Consider the following 12,387-nt stretch of genomic DNA (forward strand, 5'->3'; position numbering starts at 1 on the left):
CGGAATGGATTCACAGTTATGTATGGATACATACACAAAGTGTTCATTAGGGACTTCTTCCTGTGCCACATGGTTGCAGAGAGTGCATGTATGTTTCCACATGTATGGAATCTGAAAGATTTCATTTATAGGTATGTTTTTGTTTTCCAGTACTTGTAGTAAGTAAATTAGAAATTCTTGTGGATCTTCTGGTGAGTTTATAGTGAATTTGACCATTCCAGCACAGTACTCCAATTCTTGTCTTATTCCACGAACACTGCAAGTGTTGTCAGGATTGTTGGTTGCATTTCTATGAAGGACTAACATTTGCAAAGACAATTGCTCTGTACTTTGTAAGTAAATGTTCTCAATAATTGGTGGCAATTGGAATAGAATATTTATTGCTACATTAGCGCAGCAATTTACAGCAGTTACATTTGAAAATTTGAATGGACCTGCTAGTTCTGTGTGGAAGTCATTTGTTTGGAGTGTATGTTGCTTCTTTGAAGAAGTAGTTGAGTTACTTTGACCACTAGATTCTTGTTTGATTGTGGTACTTGATGAAGTATTAGTTTCTTTTTTTTTTTTGCTTTGGAGGAATTGTAGTGATATCCTGTATTGTTACAGTTTGAAGTAGTTTTCTTTTACAACATTTTACTTGATGTGGAATAGGATAGGTTTTCAGATGGGGGTGTGGAGTCAACGCAGCCTATTGTATTCTAGAATTCAAGGAATATCAACATTTACTTTACTTGCATCAAAGTTGATTAGAAATAGCCTGTCAAGTGTACATAAGCGTGTACATGAGTGTGATAGTGCTACGTAGCTCATGCCTTCTTTAAAGACTGTGCTACTAATATCTATTAATGCTTTATCTAGGGTTAGACCTTGTGATTTGTGAATGGTTACTGCATGTGCTAGAGTTAGTGAAAATTGTTCTCTGCGTACATACATGTCTTTGAAAAGAAGGAAGCGGGCTGTTGAACATCCTATCCTTTTAACTTCTAATAGTTTGTCAAAGCGAATTTTGACAAATTGAATGTTGTTGTCACATGGGTATGTTTGAAATCCAACAACTGTACTAAGGGCTCCATTACTAGTCCTTGTTCCACATCAAGGTTAAGTTTAAGCATTACTCTACAGTTTAGAAATATTGTAATATTTTCTCTAAACCAGCTGTGTTGGAGTTCTCTAGGGTATTTAGTATTGTTGTGGCTTGTTGGCACATGGGTAGTGTCATACCATGTACGTCCAGTTTATCTGTGGAGCAAATTTCAATTATTGGTTGCATTTCTTTTTTCAACATTGTTTCATTGAATTTGGAACAGCTTGCAAGAGTTGGCATCAAGGACATACAATTGACATTTTTGTGTGCTAATTGTTCTATGACATCAGTAGCACATGAGTTATGGCCATAAAGTGCATGGATGTGACTGGATTTTAATATTGATTGTGCTTCTTGAGATAGTATACCAACTCTAATACTTTTTAAAATGTTGGTGTATGTGAGGTCTGCAGACTGGCACATTTTCAATTAATTCTCTGTATTGGAAATGTTGCCAAAGGTTGACATTTCCTATGCTGCCAAGAGTTTTACGGCACAACTTGTGCCCTAAGGTTTTAAAAATAGGTTCAGCTTTCACTGGTGTCAATTGAAGAAGATCTCTGAAAAGATCTCTGTATTTTCTTCCAAAGAGCTGGTCATAGTCTGTTTTGAGGACCTCTTGTAATCTGAGGTGAATCAAAGCCAACATTAGGTTGGAGACCATGCTCACCTCATCTATTAGCAGCATTTTCATTTGTTTGAAAACTCTGCGTAGTTCCATTGCAGCTTCTGTGGAAAGTTTGTAATAGTCTAATTTGTTTTGGTGTTCTACTAGAAAGAGTAGTAATCGGTGTAAAGTGACACTGCCTATGTTGTAGGCAGCTAAACCTGTGGGGGGTAGTTACAACAGCTGACAGTTTGTTGTTTGTCAATTGTTGAAGGAATTTGCTTGATGATTTTGATTAAGAATGTTTTGCCTGAATCAGCTTCGCCACTTATGTATAGAAGTATAGGTTTGTAATCTTGGCATGTAACATTTTTATTTTCATGTTCCACATCATGTTCAATTTGTTTTGTTATTTCTTGGAAAATGCTACGCTGCTCATTGTTCAGTTGTGATTTCAGTACAGTAAAGTCTTCTGTAGCTTGTTCATACTGACACATGGTGTTTTCTACTTCTGTCATGGCTAATTCTGCCTCATTTGCTATTAGTGGTTGTCCAAGTGGTTATTGGCTTCCTGTTACAGAAGGTTGACTACTGTCGGAGTGTCCACTTGTAGTTGGGCCTGGAGTTCTTCTTCGTGTTGCTGTTCATTGTACAACATTGTTTGATACTGTGTAAAGTTTATGTCTGTTATAGTGCTTTCATTTGCTTTGAAAGCATCTTCATAGGAGTCATATGTATCCAGTAACTCTTCTTCTTTACTCCATGGTTTAAAGAATTGTAGCAGGGAGGTGCTGTTGAGCTCGATAAAAAATGGCTGCCTAGAGTGCGAGCTCCGTCCCGACAAATATCCTTAATAAAGCGATCCTAACTTGGAGCACCCCACGGATGATTTTGAAGAGTGGAGGCTGCAGCGGAACAATCCTGCACACAACGGCAGAAATCCGGAAGAAAACCGCTTTTGTACGACGGAAATAGAGCGCATGCAACTGTTGGCGGTGAGGGTGGAGGACGCGGGCCGCCTCCCAGATCCATGCGGATATTGGAAGTAACCGCAGACGCTCTAGCCGGCAGACCATAGAGGTCCGGCGATCCGACACCAACAAACGAGTGAATCGAAGGACGCTTCATACAAGCTGAAGCGGCCGACGTGTCTTTGGTGGGAAGGAGCACAGCGAAGGTGCGGCAGGAACGGGAGAGTATTGTGGATGGCACAGTAACCCTGTGAGACGGTCAAGCGGTACTTACCAAAACCACCATTAAGCCACGTGTTGTGAGTGCTGCGAGGAGGATGCAGTGCTGAATAGACTGCAGGCCCTAGCCACGAGGACAGCACTAATGCCTGATAAACCGATAAAAGGAGTGGGAGCTAGGAAAAGGGGTCCAATGGACTCGTTCACCAACAGCCAAGGGACGGACTTGATGGCAGAAACATCCGCTGCCCCCAACATCGGAACTGAATTTGTAAGCGAGGTCGACAAACTAACCACGATTGTACAAAATGGCTTCCTTGCGATAAATGTGAAACTGGATGACATTGTCTCAACTATTGGGTCATTGAAGGCAAGAGTGGATAAAGAAAGCTCCACAATAACAGAAGCCGAAGGCAGAATTAGTAACAACGAGGACACGATTGCAAGTCATGCTCATGACATAACGCAATTAAAAAACGACTTTCTCAGAATATAGTCTAAATGCGAGGATCTTGAATCTCGTTCTAGAAGAAATAACATAAGAATTGTTGGGGTATCCGAAAAGTTTGGCAAAGGAGCAATGGAACAATAAGTAGAAGCTCTCCTACAGACCCTCTTCGGACCTGAAACTTGTTTGGAACATTTTCTGATAGAAAGGGCGCATCGCACACTGGCTGCAACACCAAAACCAGGGGCGCCGCCCCGCACGATCATAGCGTGCCTCCTAAATTACAGGGACAGAGATGCGATTCTTAAAAAAGCTTGTGAGCAAGGTACACCACACTATGAGGAGAACCGTATCCACATATACCCGGACTTTTCGGGCAGGTGTTCAGGCCAACCGACGATCCTACGAACCAGTGAAAAGACTGTTACGAGCACGTCAGATCCAGTATGCATTAATATTCCCTGCCAAAATGCGTATTCAGCACAGAGGAAGAGCACACTTCTTTGAGAATCAGGCGGCTGCAATGGCCTATATAGAGTCACATATACCCCTTCCCCCAGTAGGCCGGGGCCCGGATCGAAATGTCGGATCCCGCCCCGAGGCGGACTGATACTCTGATGCAAGAAGAACCAAAGCACATGCCTACCACAAAAACGGAACAGGAAAAAGACAAAACAAGCGGTGGTGCACCACAGGAAAATGTGGAAGTCGGACTGCGAGCTCGAGCGGGCGGCCATACAGCGACAACATGGCGACCCCAGGAGATCTCCAACAGTTTGTAAGGGTAAATCATCCAATTGGGGCGGATGATGGGGGTGGGGGGTGGGGAGAAAGGGGAGAAGATGGACCTTTTGTTGAACAGTTGAAAAGTTGTTTTGTTGAAGGTCGAACAGATAATTGCGCGTTGCATGTTGAACGGTATTTGGAAAACACTGCAATGGTGAGCAGATACGATGGCGGGTGGCACTGACAATGACAAAGGGATGAAAATTAGACTGCTGTCATGGAACGTCAGGGGGCTGAACAATCCCTCCAAAACTAGGAAAATAGGAACTTACATTAACAGACACTCACCCCATATAGCCATGTTACAGGAAACACATACACAGGGCCCCAGCAACGCAAATATACTATCCGCATGGGGCAAGCAAAGATACCACACAGAATATTCCACTCAGGCACCAGGAGTCATGACCATACTACATCGATCACTGGGATTCCAGACCATAGGACATAAAGAGGACCCCCAGGGGAGATATGTACTGGTTTGGGGAGAGGTTGCGGGAAAATCGATTGCATTGGTTAACACTTATGGCCCCAATATAGATGACCCGGACTTTTATCTCAATGTACTGGACTTACTGATTACACTTGATACTACTAGTATTATCTGGGGGGGAGATTTCAATTTAATACTAGACCCAAATCTAGACAGATCCTCCAGAGCCAAGCGGATGCGGTCTAAAGCATCTATAGTCCTAGATCAGGTATGCCACCGCTGATGCTATGAGATGCCTGGAGGGCACTGCATCCAGGTGCGAAGGAGTACACCTACTACTCGAGCATACATGACTCGGAATCTCGTATAGATTATTGGTGGGTGTCGGAAGACATGCTGGGCGGGCTGGAAAGTTGTGAAATATACCCATGAACACTATCTGATCATTCCCCAGTATCCCTGGACTTAATGTTTGTAGATGTCCCGAAACCGCAGCAGAGATGGAGAATGCCCACACATGTACTCAAAGACCCTAATGTTGCGGAGGCATTACATATAGAAATGGAAGAATTCTTTAACAACCATATGGGAACAGTGGATAAATATTCAACAGTATGGGAGGCTTTCAAGGTCTGGGTAAGGGGAACTTTGATCTCCAAATACTCGGGGCTGCTTAAAGCGGTGAGACAGGAACTAACTGAAACGGAGACGCGACTTCGGCAATTAGAGAACTCTTATAGCGAGACCCAAAATAAGGATACTTTAGCTGAAATAAATCACCTCCTAAAGGAATTTAATAAGCTGGCCACAAGAGAACTGCAATACATAGCAGCCCCAGCCAGGGCGCGCAGATACGGGGAGGGGAACAAGGCTGGAAGAGCTCTGGCCAACATCATCAGGGCGGACCGCCAACACACTCCGATAACATGCATTGAAAGCACGGAGAGCGGAATGGTGACCGGGGATAGATCCATTAATCTTGAATTCCTGAAATTTTACCAGAAACTGTACTCAAATACAGACGAGAAAACTGTATCTGAAATACAAGCATGCTTGAATGACCTGGAATTCCCGACCCTCTCACCAGACACAAAACTGGCAGTTGATAGCCCAATCACGGTGGAAGAAATTATAGAAGCCATAAAAGCATTACATTCAGGAAAGGCCCCGGGATCTGATGGGTTGGGGGTGGAACTATACAAAGAATTTGAAAAGGAACTTGCCCCAATCTTGTTAAAAGTATGGGAGGAAGCGCTTGAACTTGGGGAGCTCCCCGGATCCATGCAAGAAGCTATAATAACAGTTCTACCGAAGCCCCACCGTCCCCCACAGGATATGTCATCATACAGGCCACTATCACTCATTAACGTTGACGCTAAAATTTTCACCAAAGTCCTGGCAAATAGACTATTACCAAACATGCCGTCTCTGATTCATCCGGATCAGAACGGATTTATCCCCACAAGATCCACTGCGTTCAATTTGCGCAGACTGTTTGCAATAATGGCACAAATCGACCCAGAGGCTCAAGCTCTAGCGGTGTCACTGGATGCCGAGAAAGCATTTGATTCAGTGTCCTGGGTGTACCTCTTTGAAGTATTAGGAAGGTTTGGAATGGGCCCCAATTTCATTAGCTATGTTAAATTACTGTACAGAAAAACCAGGGTGAGGGTCCTTACAAACAATGTGGTCTCTGAGTTCTTTGCACTGGGCAGAGGTACCAGGCAGGGTTGGCCATTCTCACCAATATTATTTGCACTGACTTTTGAACCAATGGCCATAATGATTAGGCTAAAACACGGGGATAGAGGAATAAGAATGTCCGGCCCACCCCAATCTATCTCTTTATATGAGGATGATACTTTACTATACCTTAGGAACCCTGAGACTAACCTGATGCCTGTAATGCAAGATATAAATGAATTTGCTAAATACTCGGGATATAAAATAAATAACGAAAAATCCAAAATACTACCGCTGACACCTCAAACCACATGCCAGGGATCCACTGCCTTAAGTGGGCAACCGGGCACATTCGATATTTAGGCGTGTTGGTGTCCCGAGACAAAAAAACACTCTTTGCAGACAACTATGAAGTAATAATGCAGACTTTTAAGGCAAAATTGCAAATGTGGGCCAAGTTACCCATATCCCTGAATGGCAGGGTTGTGATCCTTAAAATGGTCATACTCCCTAAATTACTTTATTTATTTACTAATATACTAATCTGGTAAGGCAAATCCTTTTTTGAGAAAATAAGAACAATGGTGGTCTCCTTTGTGTGGGATGGGAAAACCCCTAGAATGAAATGGGAAAAACTCACTGAACCTTACTGTACAGGGGGGCTAACCGCACCGGAGTTCGAGCTATACTATCTTACAGCACAAGCGCTGTTCGCGAAGCACTGGTATGACACAGAGGATAGATCGCCCCATATATGGCTTGAGAAGTTTGCGGCACACCCCATAGACCTCCGTTCGATAATATTTTATTCTCAATACAAAGATTCTTGTCCCTTTGCCCCAGTTGGGACCACTGTACGCGCATGGAAGGCATTATATAACAAACTGAAGCTAGATGCCCCATACGATCCAGATGTACCCCTTTGGAAATACCCCGGCATACCACCCACATTGGATAAGACAATACAAAGACACTGGGACCCAGACAGGGAAATCCAAATGCGAGACATGTTCCCGAATGGCAGATTTGTAACGCTCGAGGAACTCAGGGGGGCAATAGAGAGGGGACCAACCAAAACACTTGAATACCATAGGATGAAATCTGCATTCAGTGCACGCTGGCCACTCTTTCCAGACGAGCCACCATCCCATCCTTGTATACAAGCCGCCACATCTGGTATGGGGCTGGGAGTCTCTAAACTTTATGCACTGGTACAACTACACACCCCCACCAATTCAGGCAAAAGCCAAATGGGAAGAAGACCTGAACTTAAATATCCCGGATGAAAAATGGGCGAAATATTGTACGCTTACCAAAGCGGTATCCATGAACGCAGGGCTAAGACTTATTCAGTTCAAAATCCTAAATAGGTTACATTACACTCCTGCAAAGATGGCCAAGTTCTCAATGACTCACACTCGGGACTGCCCTAAATGCAAGGCTAGCCAAGCGGGAGCATATCACATGTATTGGGAATGCCCCCCTGTTGCTGCATTCTGGAGAGAAGTGGTGGAGATGCTTGAAGACATTACACAAATCCCTGCGGACATGCATCCACCGAAATATCTGTTCGGAGACATAGGCAAACAAGGTGAAAAGATCAGACGGCTGTTCAATGTTGCATGTGTTGTAGCCAAAAGGTATATACTGAGATGTTGGACAAGTAACTCTCCGCCAAAAACTGAACATTTTATTCGAGATCTGGCCTACGTAAACGAATGTGAGGAACAATATACTATGACTGTGACACTGAGATGTCGCCCCAAGGATATATGGGCCCCATTTAGAATGTACTTATGTGAAATGGCCTCTGATGAGGAAATGTCTGTGTAAATTGTTTTGTGATACCTGAGCTATGTCTTTAACAACTGTTGAATTGTATGTACTGACATATGCAGGTGCAATGAGTTTAATCTGTGTTAACCTTCAGTAATAAAAACAGTTTAAAAAAAAAAAGTTGTAGCAGGACATGTAATACAGTTCTTTATGTTGAAGAGTTTTTAATGACAATTTGATATGATTAATTAAGCTGCGTTTGGTAAGTTTCACTAAGCTGCCTTCACAATTTACCACTCTGTATCTACCTTTCATTTCATCTGGTTTAACATTATTTTTGTATGTGAAGTTTTGGGCTACCTGGTAGAGGCACATGGTTTCCAAAGTGGTACTCCTATTTGGGTAATATGTGTCTAGTAAATTGTTTTTCAAAATATCTTGGCTGTTGGGATAATTTTTGGCTATTGTTTCTATGTCCTCATATGATTTGAGAACTCTTTTTCTAGATTTAGCAGGACCAAGACTTAGCCATACTATATTGCCAGATTTTCCATACAAGGCAGTACCGGTTAAACGGTGTGCAGCTTCATAGCAGCCACATTCTCTATGAGAGAGCATGTGTATGCCTAAACTGTACAATTTCACTGATAGTGTTTTGTCAGATGATATGTCATCCCAGAGGTCCTGAAGCTCTGATTTCTCTGCTTTGGTTAAGTAGGCTGTGACATATTGTCCAACTGCAGTGGAATTGTCTGCAATGTACTGCACATCTATGTTTGCATTCCATAGGAGTGCAATGATTGCATTGTAATCATTGATGTATTTTGATTCTTCTGTTCTTTTTATGTAATATGTGTTCTTAGGTGATTTACCTTTGACACTATGTCTGACTGAAGACATGAAGTTGTTTACTTGACCTGTTGCTGAAACTAGTCTAGGGAAACCAAAGCGACATTTGGTGTAGTATTTCCCCTTTTCTTTATATTTGCAATGGCAATATTTCCCACATTTGTGCCTTTGAAATTGTACATTTTGTGCATGAAGGTCACTATGTGTTGTTTCTGAAGGGATTTCACAAGTGACATATTTTTGGATGAACTGCAAAACAGTGGCATCACTGTGCTGACCAAATTTAGGAGCATCTTTAATCCATAATAGCATGTGGATGTGTGGTGCTCCTTTGGCTTGGTATTCTTTTCTCCAAAAGAAGTGTTGAACTTCTCAGAGTGGAGGAACAGTCTTATTACAAATAAAGTGTAGCATAGCAATGAAGCGATGATGGAAATATCTTGATACATTTACAGCATCTAGAGAGCAGCATTCTCCGGGTGTTTTTATATCTATGTTTGTTTATTTTTGCTTGCTATGCATAGGAAATCGTGTATATCTTCCCATGCATATTCTGCACAACTTAATGTTACAAACCAAGTGGGTGGGCCAAGATTTCATATCATACAGCATACATCTCTGTGACATCGTAACCAGTATTCTTTTGTACAATGCATGTTTGGTAAAAGATTTGTAATACTTGACTGTAAAACATCATCTTTTTCTTGCCGTTTTTGTAATAATTGCGTAGCTGACATATTTTGAAAATGGGAACCTGATTTTAATGTGTGTGCAACTCCGTAGCATGGAGTTGCTAGTTCACTATCAAACAGAAGGTGGAATATGTATTCCACTTTTTGGCTGAATCTGGGGTCGTCAGAATACATTCATAGGGAGCGATATTCTGATGCTGTTATCTGTATGGGTCTATCATCGTACCTACCTCCTTTTTCAGCAGGAAAGAGTAGCGGAAAGGCCCGTGCTTCTATACTTTTTTCCCATATGCTGATTGGAGATCCTTTGGCTTGTCGCATTTGGTATGTTTCAAGTGCATCATCTATAAAGTCTTTAGAGTGTAAAGGATGAATTGTATAATGGTTTAAAATATGTAATGTCGTATTTGTTTTCTGCCATGAGGTAGAGAGCGAATTGGAACTATTTTGAATCTTCATTGTCTTCTATTTTGTACGTTATGTCTATAGTTTTTGTGGTACTTTTATAAGAAGTCCTGCGGCAACACACGCAATAGAAGGTTATTTGTACAGTAGCTAGTTTGTTGTACATCTATTTCATTTTGTAAGTGGCTTTCAATTCCAAAATATTTTCTCTGGATATGGTCTATTTCTTCGAGTAGTTTTTTGGATGTACCATGTAGAAGATTGTTATTTAAGTTGGCTAGTGCTAAAGTAGGACTTTTAGCATAGTAGAGTTTTTGGACTAGATTTCTTATAGTTGAATGATGTGTTGATATAATTTTGATATGATGGAAGGTACTTTTGCAAATAGGTCCTGAAATGCACGCTAATGAATGTCCTTGTAGTCCTGTGTATTTGCACACTGGACAGGCCTCCATATTTTGTAGTAGTTTCATTTTCAATTTGTCTTTGCTCTTTACATACTCTTTGAGGAACTGGCGTAAAGATTTGAAACATTGTTTGCTAATGTTACACATTGATGTGCACCGCCATTTGTAGACTGGACGTTTTGGTTCAGTAGATTGGGGAGGTGATCCTGATTTTTCTGGAGATATTTTTGTGAGCAGAGTTTCTTGTTCCATAATGGTGTTGTTAAGTCTTTCATACCCTTGTCCACTGCTATGTATGGCAATTGGGTTTGTTTGCTTTTGTTTATATGCTTCTTCATTAAAATATGGTTCTGTGGTCGTGACTCCATTCACCTCCACAGATGTTTAAGAAGCTATTTTTGGTGACATTCCGTTTATTGAGAAGTATTTTTTGTAGTTTAGTTAGTTTTGTTAGTGGTTTCATCCTGTTTAAAACTAAAATAAATAACTTCCTTTTGAGAAGGATTGCACTGTCTACGAAAGCTTCTAGGATTAATTTTCGATGGTAGGTTTTAAGGGTTGTCCATGATTTGTCTCCTATTTTTAAAAGGTTATGAAGGACTCTTTTTTTTAGTATGCTTACTTGCCACTACATCAGTATTTATAGGTCCAGTGCAGTAGTGGTAGTTGAAGTCTTCTTGTTAATCACTTCTGTTTGGTTTTACATTTTGATAGAGGAGGGAAAGTTTCTGCACTGGAAGCTTGTTTTGTTTCTCTTAATGACTGTATTAGCTGTTTTGTTTGAACTTTTTGTACAAAATCTGCTATAGATGGATGCTTTTTTTGGACACTTTTATTTTAATTTGCTCTACTTTTGCATTGCGTTCTACAGAATTGCTTTTTGATAGGCATTCTTTGGGGTCTGTTGGAGAATAAAAATAAACTGTGGGTTGGGCTGTTGTGCAGTATATGCCTGCTTTGTGCATGAGTGTCTGAGTATGATGGTAAGTATGATTGTGGAGGTGTGTGATTTTGCAATGGGCAGGTACATCAAGTTGGGAAGGCTATTCTTGTATTTGTGTGTTACTATACTGGGCTTCAGATAACAATATAAAGCATGTAGCTGGCAAGGGGAAGCACTAATACTACATCTAATGGTAAAGGGTTAATATATTTGTTTCTTCTACAACACTAAAATGCTAGTGTGTTTCAGTACCAGTTTGAACATTATGTTGGTTTTGTACTTACTTTTTTGTATTTAAAGAGTAGGTTTCTTCAAAGTCCTTGTTCGTACTTCAGACGCTGCTGCTTTTCAGGAGACTTTTGTTCACTGAAAGTGTAAAAGAAAGAAGTTAGTGCATATGTGTGTTTATAGCACTTTTGTTAATGTAGACATTGTTTTCCACTTTTCTTTGCCTATGTGCATCCTGAATATTTTAATAAGAATTTGTTAGTTGGATATGTTTTTCGAATTAGTATATTTGTAAACGTATAGAGCACACTTGTTTTTTTAATGTTATGTTAATGGATGTTATGAGACCAAATATTCATATGCATTTTGTGCTATTTCTACAGGGTAAATGGCAGGGATTGTACATAAAAGCATTCAATGTATGCCTTTGTGAAGGTGCGGGTAATAAAGCAGAAGGATTTGATATAGAAGCAATCGTGTTGTTTGATATGGGAGCTCTTCTAATGATATTGTCTGTGTGTGTGCTTGAATGAAGATGTATGTACTCATCTTGGCTGCTTGGAATTTTATAATATACTGGAGAGCATTTTTCATAATTATACTGTTATTTTTCACATCTTATAATATGAAACAATATTTTTATAGATAGGTGTGTGTGTAAAGAAAAATGTGGAGAGTTGAAAGGTTTCGAAGTGACACTTCATCATAGCAGATGAGAGAAATGACAGTAAGTTTATTTAACAGTTTATACAGGGTCAGTGGCATTTACTCTGTTAATATTTTTATTTATTATTTTGTTTAACATTTTTAAAGCACTTACACAGCCTGCGGGCAACAAGGCATTGATACAGGAATT

This window comes from Ambystoma mexicanum, chromosome 3p (genome assembly GCF_040938575.1).
Source record: "Ambystoma mexicanum isolate Mex_15411 chromosome 3p, UKY_AmexF1_1, whole genome shotgun sequence".
NCBI lineage: Eukaryota > Metazoa > Chordata > Amphibia > Caudata > Ambystomatidae > Ambystoma > Ambystoma mexicanum.